The sequence below is a fragment of the Colias eurytheme genome, chromosome 10, assembly GCF_061535395.1.
Source record: "Colias eurytheme isolate Ceu_HAF_F1 chromosome 10, ilColEury1 Martin Lab GWU primary, whole genome shotgun sequence".
NCBI lineage: Eukaryota > Metazoa > Arthropoda > Insecta > Lepidoptera > Pieridae > Colias > Colias eurytheme.
The window spans coordinates 9,103,222-9,114,233 of NC_142989.1; the positions used below are offsets into that span (position 1 = coordinate 9,103,222).

General features: G+C 33.9%; 1 protein-coding gene across 1 annotated transcript in view; it reads right to left on the reverse strand.

Annotated features, from left to right (window-relative positions):
* The window catches only part of LOC149905365 (uncharacterized), a 203,317-nt gene that overhangs the window by 22,133 nt on the left and 170,172 nt on the right, over nucleotides 1-11,012 (reverse strand). The gene's annotated exons all lie outside the window — the stretch shown is intronic.

An 11,012-nucleotide genomic window follows, 5' to 3' on the forward strand; every position in this document is an offset into this window, starting at 1 on the left:
CAATCTCAATACGTTATTTACACTTGTATCGTTTAGTATTACAAAGGCTATTACTATACACTCATAAGCCATAAATCAAAAGTACTTAAATTTCTAAGTAGTAAACATTTCAATCAAAACTCAACACAAACATAAATTTGAAATACCATACTTAAAACGTTAAACAATGAACTCGTTTCAAAATTACTTAAGTTCTATTATTTATTAAATACGATGTGTTGATTACTAAGTATTTTTATACATTTCTATGAACTCTTATGAATACTTATTATCATCGTAATTCTAATAAATATAAAATAGTTGAAACAATTACAAATACAATACTATTATTACCTAAATCGTACTGGTAATCGTATAGCTCTTCCACTACGCGTGGTATGTGTGGCAATGCGCGCGTGGCAATTCGCTACTTGGAATTTGTAACGGAACCTTAATATCTGCCCCAGATGTCGTATCACTATCATCATTCAAATAATATGCAGGTTTTAGACGGTCTACAGATATTCTAACTTTCCTGCCAGTCATTTGAATGTAAAATACCTTTTCCTCTCGACTCAACACACGATAAGGACCGTCGTATGTTTGTTATAAAGGCTTACGTACTGCGTCGTTTCTTACAAAAACATAATCGCACTTTTCTAAATCGGGGTGAATAAATATGTTCCGCTTTTTATTCTGCCTAATAGCTACTGACTGATATTTCCTAATAGAGTCTCGTAATTTACTTACATACTCAAGGCTGCTATCTATTTTTAAACTCGATTTTTTATCGTAATAATCACCTGGTAATCGTTAAGTTGTTCCGTACGTAATTTCTGCTGCGCTTATGCCGGTATCACTTCTTACTGCTGTTCTAAGTCCTAGCAACACAGTTGGTAATTCCGTAACCCAAGATGATGATATATTGCATAAACGAGCCGTTAATGCCGCTTTAAGCAACCTATGTCAACGCTCTACCGCCCCGTTACTCTGTGGGTGGTAAGGTGTCGTACGTAACTTATTAATACCTAATAACTTCATTAGTGTAGCAAATAATTGACTTTCGAATTAGCGTCCTTGATCGCTTGTTAGTTTTTCAGACAACCAAAACGAGAGATCCATCCTTCATATATTACACGCGAAACCGTTTCAGCAGTTATATCTCTCGTAGGAAAACATTCTGGCCATCGCGTCCCCCTGTCACTATGGTTAGGCAATACGTCCTAAAACCTTCTGGTGAAGTGGGTAAAGGTCCAATTAAATCAACATGAATATGTTCAAACCTATCGCACTGCAGAAACGATCCTAAACCTGACATTGTATGTCGATTAAACTTCGATCGTTGACATTCAATGCATGTTTTAGTCCATTAGCCAACGTGACGATTCATATTTGGCCAATAAAAACGATTTTGAATCAATTTGCGTGTAGTCCTTATTCCGGGATGACATAAATTATGTACACTATCAAAAGCAATACGTCGAAATTTATCAGTCAAATATTATATACATGAGTATCCGATGCGTCCGTCATAAGTGCGAGCGATGCATCGGCCCTAGGGTGCTAAAAAATCTGCACTTTATAAACCAAAACATAGTTTGAGTTACCTCGGCGATAAAAAATAATGACCATTTATACGGTCGCCGTAAACTAAGATCTAAAGTCATTAACTTAGTACCAAATGTCTTAATTACACTACCGTTTGCCGCGTAAGGTTTATAATCACTACACAGTACACTCACTCGCGGATCGGTTATTTTTCGACACTGGTAAAATTAAAAGTCGGCTCTCCTGCTGCTTCTGCCACGCACAACAAGGTTGAATGTACTTGCTGGCGTTATGCTTAAAGCAGTAATGAAAAAACATAACCAATTTGGTTTTCTCTGTTTTGAGCTTCCTGCACGATCGCGACTTCGTGATGCGGAACGATGCGTGCTATTTTCATACCTTCGACCGCTAAACGATTTGCCTTTCGAGCCTGCACATTCCAGCTGGTTCATCCGCTGCTTTAGTTGTGCTAACTGCTCGAGGTTTAACGGTACCGACGAAACTGCTCTAACTGGAACTGCCGGATTCATTTATAATTGTAAACAAACGATATCTATGCAATTCACTATAATAATGTTCACTTTTCGTCGGGAGTCACCATATGGGCTTGTTATGTGCGGGTGTAATGAAAGATGAATGACGCAAAGGTTATATTTCGTTAACTACATATATTTATTCGTATGTAATTAATGTTCGACCTATGCGACCAACCCGCGTCCCGACAAGCCCGTAACTGTCTATGCATAGGTAACGCACAAACTGTTTATACGAGTTACTGTGTGAACCTATATGGTGTGAACTTTCTTAGTAGGTACTACACTTGAAATTCGGTAACTCGTAAATTGGCTTGTCGTCGCTACTTTATTTTTTTTATTATAAAAAAAATAAAGTAATAAACTTTTGGCAAATGCAAAAACTGGAAATGTCCACTATGGACCATACAAGGAATGTCCAACTTAATATATTTTTTTACTAATTAAGTATACATGAGGAATGCTTTCAAAGTAGGATTGAGCCCCTTCAGAATATTTTATTTATTAATTTAATAAGTCCTTGTACTTTTCAGCACTAATAGGTAAAAAATTACTATAGGAAAATTCTGGCAATTCAAATTCTTTAGATGTGATTGATCCAGTTTCCTTTTTTGCCACTGTGGGTGATTTCTCCCATTAACCATTATAATAATTACTTCTGTGTAAAATAACTCTAGGGTGTTCTCTTACGCACATTATTATTTCTCTTTGGGACTGCACAGGAAATGAGCATTTTTTCAGATACTGATTTTGAAAAACACTGTAAATTTTCTGATTAGTTCGTCTATTCCTACCTCAGTCACCTCAAAAGGTTTGGGTCTTTTGCGACTAACTCTCAGCAAATCATACCACTGATATGGAACCTCCATGTGGGTTTTTAGATTGATAAGGCCCATGTTTTTGTCACATTCTAAGTATGAATGTCCTCGGACAGGATATGCAATTTTGATGGAATCTCCTTTAGTAATACCAAATATAGATAAAAATGCCTTACAGCAAACAGGTACTTCCTTAGTGTCATCATTCTCTATCACCCTCACTTTGTAAGTGAAATGAGTTTGGTGGAAATTAGCATCCATTTCATCTATCTTTCTACTTCGCCGCTTCTATTGAACACACATTCATTAAGCCACATAACTCATAAGTATAAATTAAGATCATCTGTGCTCTTCATGCTGTTGAAATCTTTAAGTAATTTCACAGGTTGCTCTGATGATATTCTATCAAAATATTTTAATCTTTTACACCTACAATCCCACCCTATACATATAAGTTAGGTACTCTATGCCTACAATTATCTCCCGGCTCGCTTGGACATTCCTTCTTACGTTCCATTACACTATGGACCTTTCCTGTTTTGTTCCTGTTTATAGATTTGAAACTTATGTTATACATCTGACTTAACGTCTTGTCATTACACTTTTTGTGTGATGCTAAATAACAATACGCGGGAAAACGAATGTATTGCCATAAATTTTTTTTTTTAATTTTAGTGACATTCCTGGTTTTGCACCTGTACTCTTCACTTGACAAAGTTGACATGAGAGAATCTTTTTTCTTTTTCAACTCATTTACTGGTATTTCCATCACAGTACATATCCTCATCCAAACATCGTGCTGTTTTAATTTATTTTTATAATCTTTCAAATTAACATCCCACAATACCGGCTCAACACGAAAACAATCAATAAATGCGAGTTCTAATTCGTTATTCCACACGATCTGGGGGCACGGCAGTGCCCCCGCCAAGTCGAGCAAAAAAAAAGCGGCACGGCCGTACCATCCTTTTCTCGAAGCAATTCGGGCCTTTTTCAACCCCCTATAGTTCGGTTGTGGATAAAGCAAGAAACCTGAATCTTCAGTAACTAATCCGGCATTGTATAAACACGGAATATTTAAAATTTCAGTCAATTTGAACCAGTAGTTTAAGAATGACAACTTGTTAAAGTTTCTAAATTTTGTCACTCACTGACTCACCGATCATCAAAAGTCCAAGGCACTTCTAGCAGACTTAGAAGCTTCATATTTGGAATACATATAGAGTTTAGTGTCTTCATCATGGGAAAACTTAAATATTTTGTAATTTCGGTCCAGTTTTCCAAATACACCAACTGCATCAATAACTTTGTAATCCCATATAAATATATGGGATTACAAAGTTATTTATGCAGTTGGTGGTTGGTGGTGGTATCAAAAAGAAAGGCTCTACAAAAAGAAGTGAGATCCCTTCAAAAACATCCTGTAAAAAACCCAAGTCTCGCAGCTCAGTCTTTCTACCGTCAAAAGTTGTGAGATCCATGTAATACCAAGTCGGTTAATCTATTTAGTGTCTACTTGAAGGACCTTCTGTCTTAAGTTATTACATAAGTTATTATCATGCCAATATTAAAAATATTTAACGTTTTAAACAAATAGATCGACTTGGACATCGCATGAAAACAAAATGAATATTACAATATTATATTAGATTCTTTAGTCTCTCGCGCCTCACGCGATTGAAACTCTCGTTCCTGTTGGTCGCTGGCCCGTCGTGCTGTGTAGTATGATACATACTAATAATCAAATCAAGCGATGTCCAAGTCGATCTATTTGTTTAAAACGTTAAATATTTTTAATATTGGCATGATAATAACTTATGTAATAACTTAAGACAGAAGGTCCTTCAAGTAGACACTAAATAGATTAACCGACTTGGTATTACATGGATCTCACAACTTTTGACGGTAGAAAGACTGAGCTGCGAGACTTGGGTTTTTTACAGGATGTCGCGCCAACAATTTATATATAACAGATTTAAATTATAATATATTGTTTTATTAGATTTTCGTACTTCAAGACATGTCCAATCATGTGTTTTTCATTACGTCGACCATTTTACAAGTAATAATGTTGTTCAGTTTCATGGGCTAAACACACCCTTACCCACCCTATACCCCCTCCCTTGCCTCATATGGTAGGTACCTATCTACACCTATTAAATTTATAACCACCACCAACCACCAACTGCATAAATAACTTTGTAATCCTATATATTTATATGGGATTACAAAGTTATTGATGCAGTTGGTGTATTTGGAAAACTGGACCGAAATTACAAAATATTTAAGTTTTCCCATGATTAAGACACTAAACTCTATATGTATTCCAAATATGAAGCTTCTAAGTCTGCTAGAAGTGCCTTGGACTTTTGATGATCGGTGAGTCAGTGAGTGACAAAATTTAGAAACTTTAACAAGTTGTCATTCTTAAACTACTGGTTCAAATTGACTGAAATCATCAATCATCATCATCAATACATATAATAAAATTCTAGAAAAGTGGTGTCTGTACAATGAAAATATGTAAAAAAAAATTAGCAGGGGTTATTACTAAATCGATCCCAAACCCAAAACTGTTGTTAAAAAAATTTTTGTCTGTTTGTCTGTTTGTCGGTTTGTCTGTTTGTCTGTATGTTTGAACACGCTAATCTCAGAAACGGCTTATCCGATTTAGATGCGGTTTTCACTAATATATTGTGGTAAGCTTCATTTAACATTTAGTGTTTATTTCATGTCAATCGGTTCATAAATAAAAAAGTTATGACCATTTAAGTAATCACAGCGAACATTTGCTAAGGCATTCTATACATGAATTACTTTATTACGTAAATTATACGCTAAAGTTATTCCTTGACATGTCCAGATGATCATATCGAAAGTCCCCAAGCGTGGGGGGGGTGGTTATGCTGAGGGGGTAGTAGGGGGGGTCAAAGGACCTTTATTTAGATTTTTGCTCATAAGTCTAAAACCTGCACAAATATGTAGCATTATGGTTACTTCTAGGTAAATTTTCTATATAAAAGGTCTTTGAAATTATGTCGTAGGTATTATTTTTAACCCCCGACGCAAAAAGAGGGGTGTTATGTCCGCTATGTGTGTATTGCGTGTCTGTCTGTGCCACCGTAGCTCGCTAACGGGTAATACCAATTAGATGCGTTTTTTTGTTACATTAGTTGTTTATTATATTACTAGCTGTGCCCGCGACTTCGTCCGCGTGGAATAGTGACTGCATAGTAGTTACTACTTAACACACAATAATTATTGAGTAAACACGTCTTGAAACACGTACTATCATATACAACTAAATTATAAGTACTTACACATTATTATAAAGTTAAAAAATAAAATAAATAATAACACAAAAGAACTGTTAGTAAAATTTATTACTAAACTGAGCTAGGTATAAAACTTAGGTACAGAAGAGTTCAAAATTTCCAGGATGTGGTTATTCTCCCGCTCCCATATTCCTTCTACTTTCACAGACGTTCAACTTTTCCCTTTCACCCCTAGTAAATGGCAGAACCGATTTTGATCTAAACCATGTCTAATCATACCTATATATTATGTACATGTCATATCCTTTCGTTTGGTACCTACTCCATTTGGATTATTAATCCCCACTATCACCCCTAAGGTGCCCTATATGTAATAAACAGATTAACCAATTTTGATAAAACATGACTAATAATTGTAATTCACACGTCATTTGATATGCCGCTTGATTATATTATTTGACCACATTCGATTATTCATTCCCACTTTTACCGCTATAAATCAATAAATGGATGAACCGATTTTGATTAAATATGCCTCATCATACTTCTCACGTCAGGTCATGCCCTTTCATTTGATATGCCACTTGGGTATATTATTTGACAACTTTTATTCCCACTTTTATACCTATATCCAATAAATGGATGAACCAATTTTGATAAAATATGTCTTATTGTACTTTACACGTCATGTCTTTCATTAGATAAGTCACTTGAGTATATTTGATAAAATTTATTTATTTTTTCCCACTTTTACCCCTATATCAAATAAATGGATGAACCGATTTTGATAACATTGGACTACTTAATTGTTTCTGACAGGTCATCTTTTTTCATTTGATATATCACTTGGGTATAACAGACAACATTCGTTTTTTTCATTCCCACTTTTACCCCTCTATATAATAAATGGATGAACCGATTTTGATTAAATAACTATGCCTCATTATACTTCTCACGTCAGGTCATGCCCTTTCATTTGATATGCCACTTAGGTATATTTGACAACTTTTATTGCCACTTTTATCCAATAAATGGATGAACCAATTTTGATAAAATATGTCTTATTGTACTTTACACGTCATGTCTTTCATTAGATACGTCACTTGAGTATATTTGATAAAATTCATTTATTTATTCCCACTTTTACCCCTATATCAAATAAATGGATGAACCGATTTTGATAAAATTTGACTAATTGTTTCTGACATGTCGTCTATTTTCATTTGATATATAACTTGGGTATAACCTACATTAACAACTAACATTCGTTTTTTTTCATTCCCACTTACCCCTATATAATATAATAAACAACTAATGTAACAAAAAAACGCATCTAATTGGTATTACCCGTTAGCGAGCTACGGTGGCACAGACAGACACGCAATACACACATAGCGGACATAACACCCCTCTTTTTGCGTCGGGGGTTAAAAATAATACCTACGACATAATTTCAAAGACCTTTTATATAGAAAATTTACCTAGAAGTAACCATAATGCTACATATTTGTGCAGGTTTTAGACTTATGAGCAAAAATCTAAATAAAGGTCCTTTGACCCCCCCTACTACCCCCTCAGCATAACCACCCCCCCCACGCTTGGGGACTTTCGATATGATCATCTGGACATGTCAAGGAATAACTTTAGCGTATAATTTACGTAATAAAGTAATTCATGTATAGAATGCCTTAGCAAATGTTCGCTGTGATTACTTAAATGGTCATAACTTTTTTATTTATGAACTGATTGACATGAAATAAACACTAAATGTTAAATGAAGCTTACCACAATATATTAGTGAAAACCGCATCTAAATCGGATAAGCCGTTTCTGAGATTAGCGTGTTCAAACATACAGACAAACAGACAAACCGACAAACAGACAAACAGACAAAAATTTTTTTAACAACAGTTTTGGGTTTGGGATCGATTTAGTAATAACCCCTGCTAATTTTTTTTTACATATTTTCATTGTACAGACACCACTTTTCTAGAATTTTATTATATGTATTGATGATATAGGGGTAAGTGGGAATGAAAAAAAACGAATGTTAGTTGTTAATGTAGGTTATACCCAAGTTATATATCAAATGAAAATAGACGACATGTCAGAAACAATTAGTCAAATTTTATCAAAATCGGTTCATCCATTTATTTGATATAGGGGTAAAAGTGGGAATAAATAAATGAATTTTATCAAATATACTCAAGTGACGTATCTAATGAAAGACATGACGTGTAAAGTACAATAAGACATATTTTATCAAAATTGGTTCATCCATTTATTGGATAAAAGTGGCAATAAAAGTTGTCAAATATACCTAAGTGGCATATCAAATGAAAGGGCATGACCTGACGTGAGAAGTATAATGAGGCATAGTTATTTAATCAAAATCGGTTCATCCATTTATTATATAGAGGGGTAAAAGTGGGAATGAAAAAAACGAATGTTGTCTGTTATACCCAAGTGATATATCAAATGAAAAAAGATGACCTGTCAGAAACAATTAAGTAGTCCAATGTTATCAAAATCGGTTCATCCATTTATTTGATATAGGGGTAAAAGTGGGAAAAAATAAATAAATTTTATCAAATATACTCAAGTGACTTATCTAATGAAAGACATGACGTGTAAAGTACAATAAGACATATTTTATCAAAATTGGTTCATCCATTTATTGGATATAGGTATAAAAGTGGGAATAAAAGTTGTCAAATAATATACCCAAGTGGCATATCAAATGAAAGGGCATGACCTGACGTGAGAAGTATGATGAGGCATATTTAATCAAAATCGGTTCATCCATTTATTGATTTATAGCGGTAAAAGTGGGAATGAATAATCGAATGTGGTCAAATAATATAATCAAGCGGCATATCAAATGACGTGTGAATTACAATTATTAGTCATGTTTTATCAAAATTGGTTAATCTGTTTATTACATATAGGGCACCTTAGGGGTGATAGTGGGGATTAATAATCCAAATGGAGTAGGTACCAAACGAAAGGATATGACATGTACATAATATATAGGTATGATTAGACATGGTTTAGATCAAAATCGGTTCTGCCATTTACTAGGGGTGAAAGGGAAAAGTTGAACGTCTGTGAAAGTAGAAGGAATATGGGAGCGGGAGAATAACCACATCCTGGAAATTTTGAACTCTTCTGTACCTAAGTTTTATACCTAGCTCAGTTTAGTAATAAATTTTACTAACAGTTCTTTTGTGTTATTATTTATTTTATTTTTTAACTTTATAATAATGTGTAAGTACTTATAATTTAGTTGTATATGATAGTACGTGTTTCAAGACGTGTTTACTCAATAATTATTGTGTGTTAAGTAGTAACTACTATGCAGTCACTATTCCACGCGGACGAAGTCGCGGGCACAGCTAGTTTTAAATATTCCGTGTTTATACAATGCCGGATTAGTTAATGAAGATTCAGGTTTCTTGCTTTATCCACAACCGAATTATAGGGGGTCGAAAAAGGCCCGAATTGCTTCGAGAAAAGGATGGTACGGCCGTGCCGCTTTTTTTTTGCTCGACTTGGCGGGGGCACTGCCGTGCCCCCAGATTTGAACAAGTTATAGACGCTTAAATTTTTTGAGCGAATGGTGATGACTGATGAGATTTGCTGAAAATGGTAATGATTATATAATTATGGTAATTAGTTATTGTAAAACGGTAATTAGAAATCAAACAACATAATATATTAGATATTGACATTTATTAACAATCAATAAAACTGAATACTTACTCTTATTACTAAATTACCTATAAAAAATATAAATTTTGGTCAATCAAATGCTTATATCACAATGTAAAAGAGGGAAAGCTGCACTAATTCTTAACTAAAGGCACTTCTCAAATAACAAATACGTGCAAAATTAAAAAAAATTCTCAACAAATCTCAAATATTTCTTAAAATCTAAATAATTCTTAGCTACCTTAATTGTAATTTTTGATAAATTAGATCGATCACTCTCGTTGACTAAATACTTAATGTTCGATAAATGCAGTCTCCTCATGCATCGTATTTTCCGAGCTTTATTTTTTGGCATGTATCTTAATATCTTTTAAGTTTACTATTATTTTTTATTTATTATCACAATGTTTATTTGTTTATTTTTATTTATTAGTTTATTATATTAGCTTATTATATTTAATATCACAATGAAAAATGCTGAAAACTACACTACTTTCTAACTTTACGCATTTCGCAAATTAAACATAACAACAGTTTGAAATAAACTTAGAAATTCAACATATTAATGAAAAACAATAGCAACCATTGTGGTTGCTCCCCAAAATATCGTTATATCAAAATTAAATATATACTAAACTGCAAAATAAACATTCTTTCTGGGATAAACATCAAGCTCGTCCTCAGAATCGCTTAAATTGAAAAAACTACGATTTGGTTTTGATTGAGCTTGTAAGTTATCCGTACTTGCTACGAAGGGCGGTGAATTTTCGTCATTTGGCTCAATATTTTTGGTATCAACTTTTCCTAATTCCGATTCTTTTATTTCAGTCGAACCTTTTCTACGAATTATAAAAATTTTATCTGAATCTGAATCACTGTCATCTTTATGCGCACATGATTTTTCATCTGTAGAGGGATTTTCTATTATCGAGGTTTTGGAGCGTACAAAATTTTCAAATGCACCCGAAAAATTTGCTTCGTTACCACTAACGTTGTACATATTTACCATTTCATTAATGCTTATATTTTCTAAATGCATCTTACTGTCCGCTGTAATATCCGAGAGCTTTGTGACTTCACTGTGTGATTTTGAAGCTGGTTTTATTATTAAGTCTGACGTAATGCGCACGTTTTCGCTGTTTGGCTCT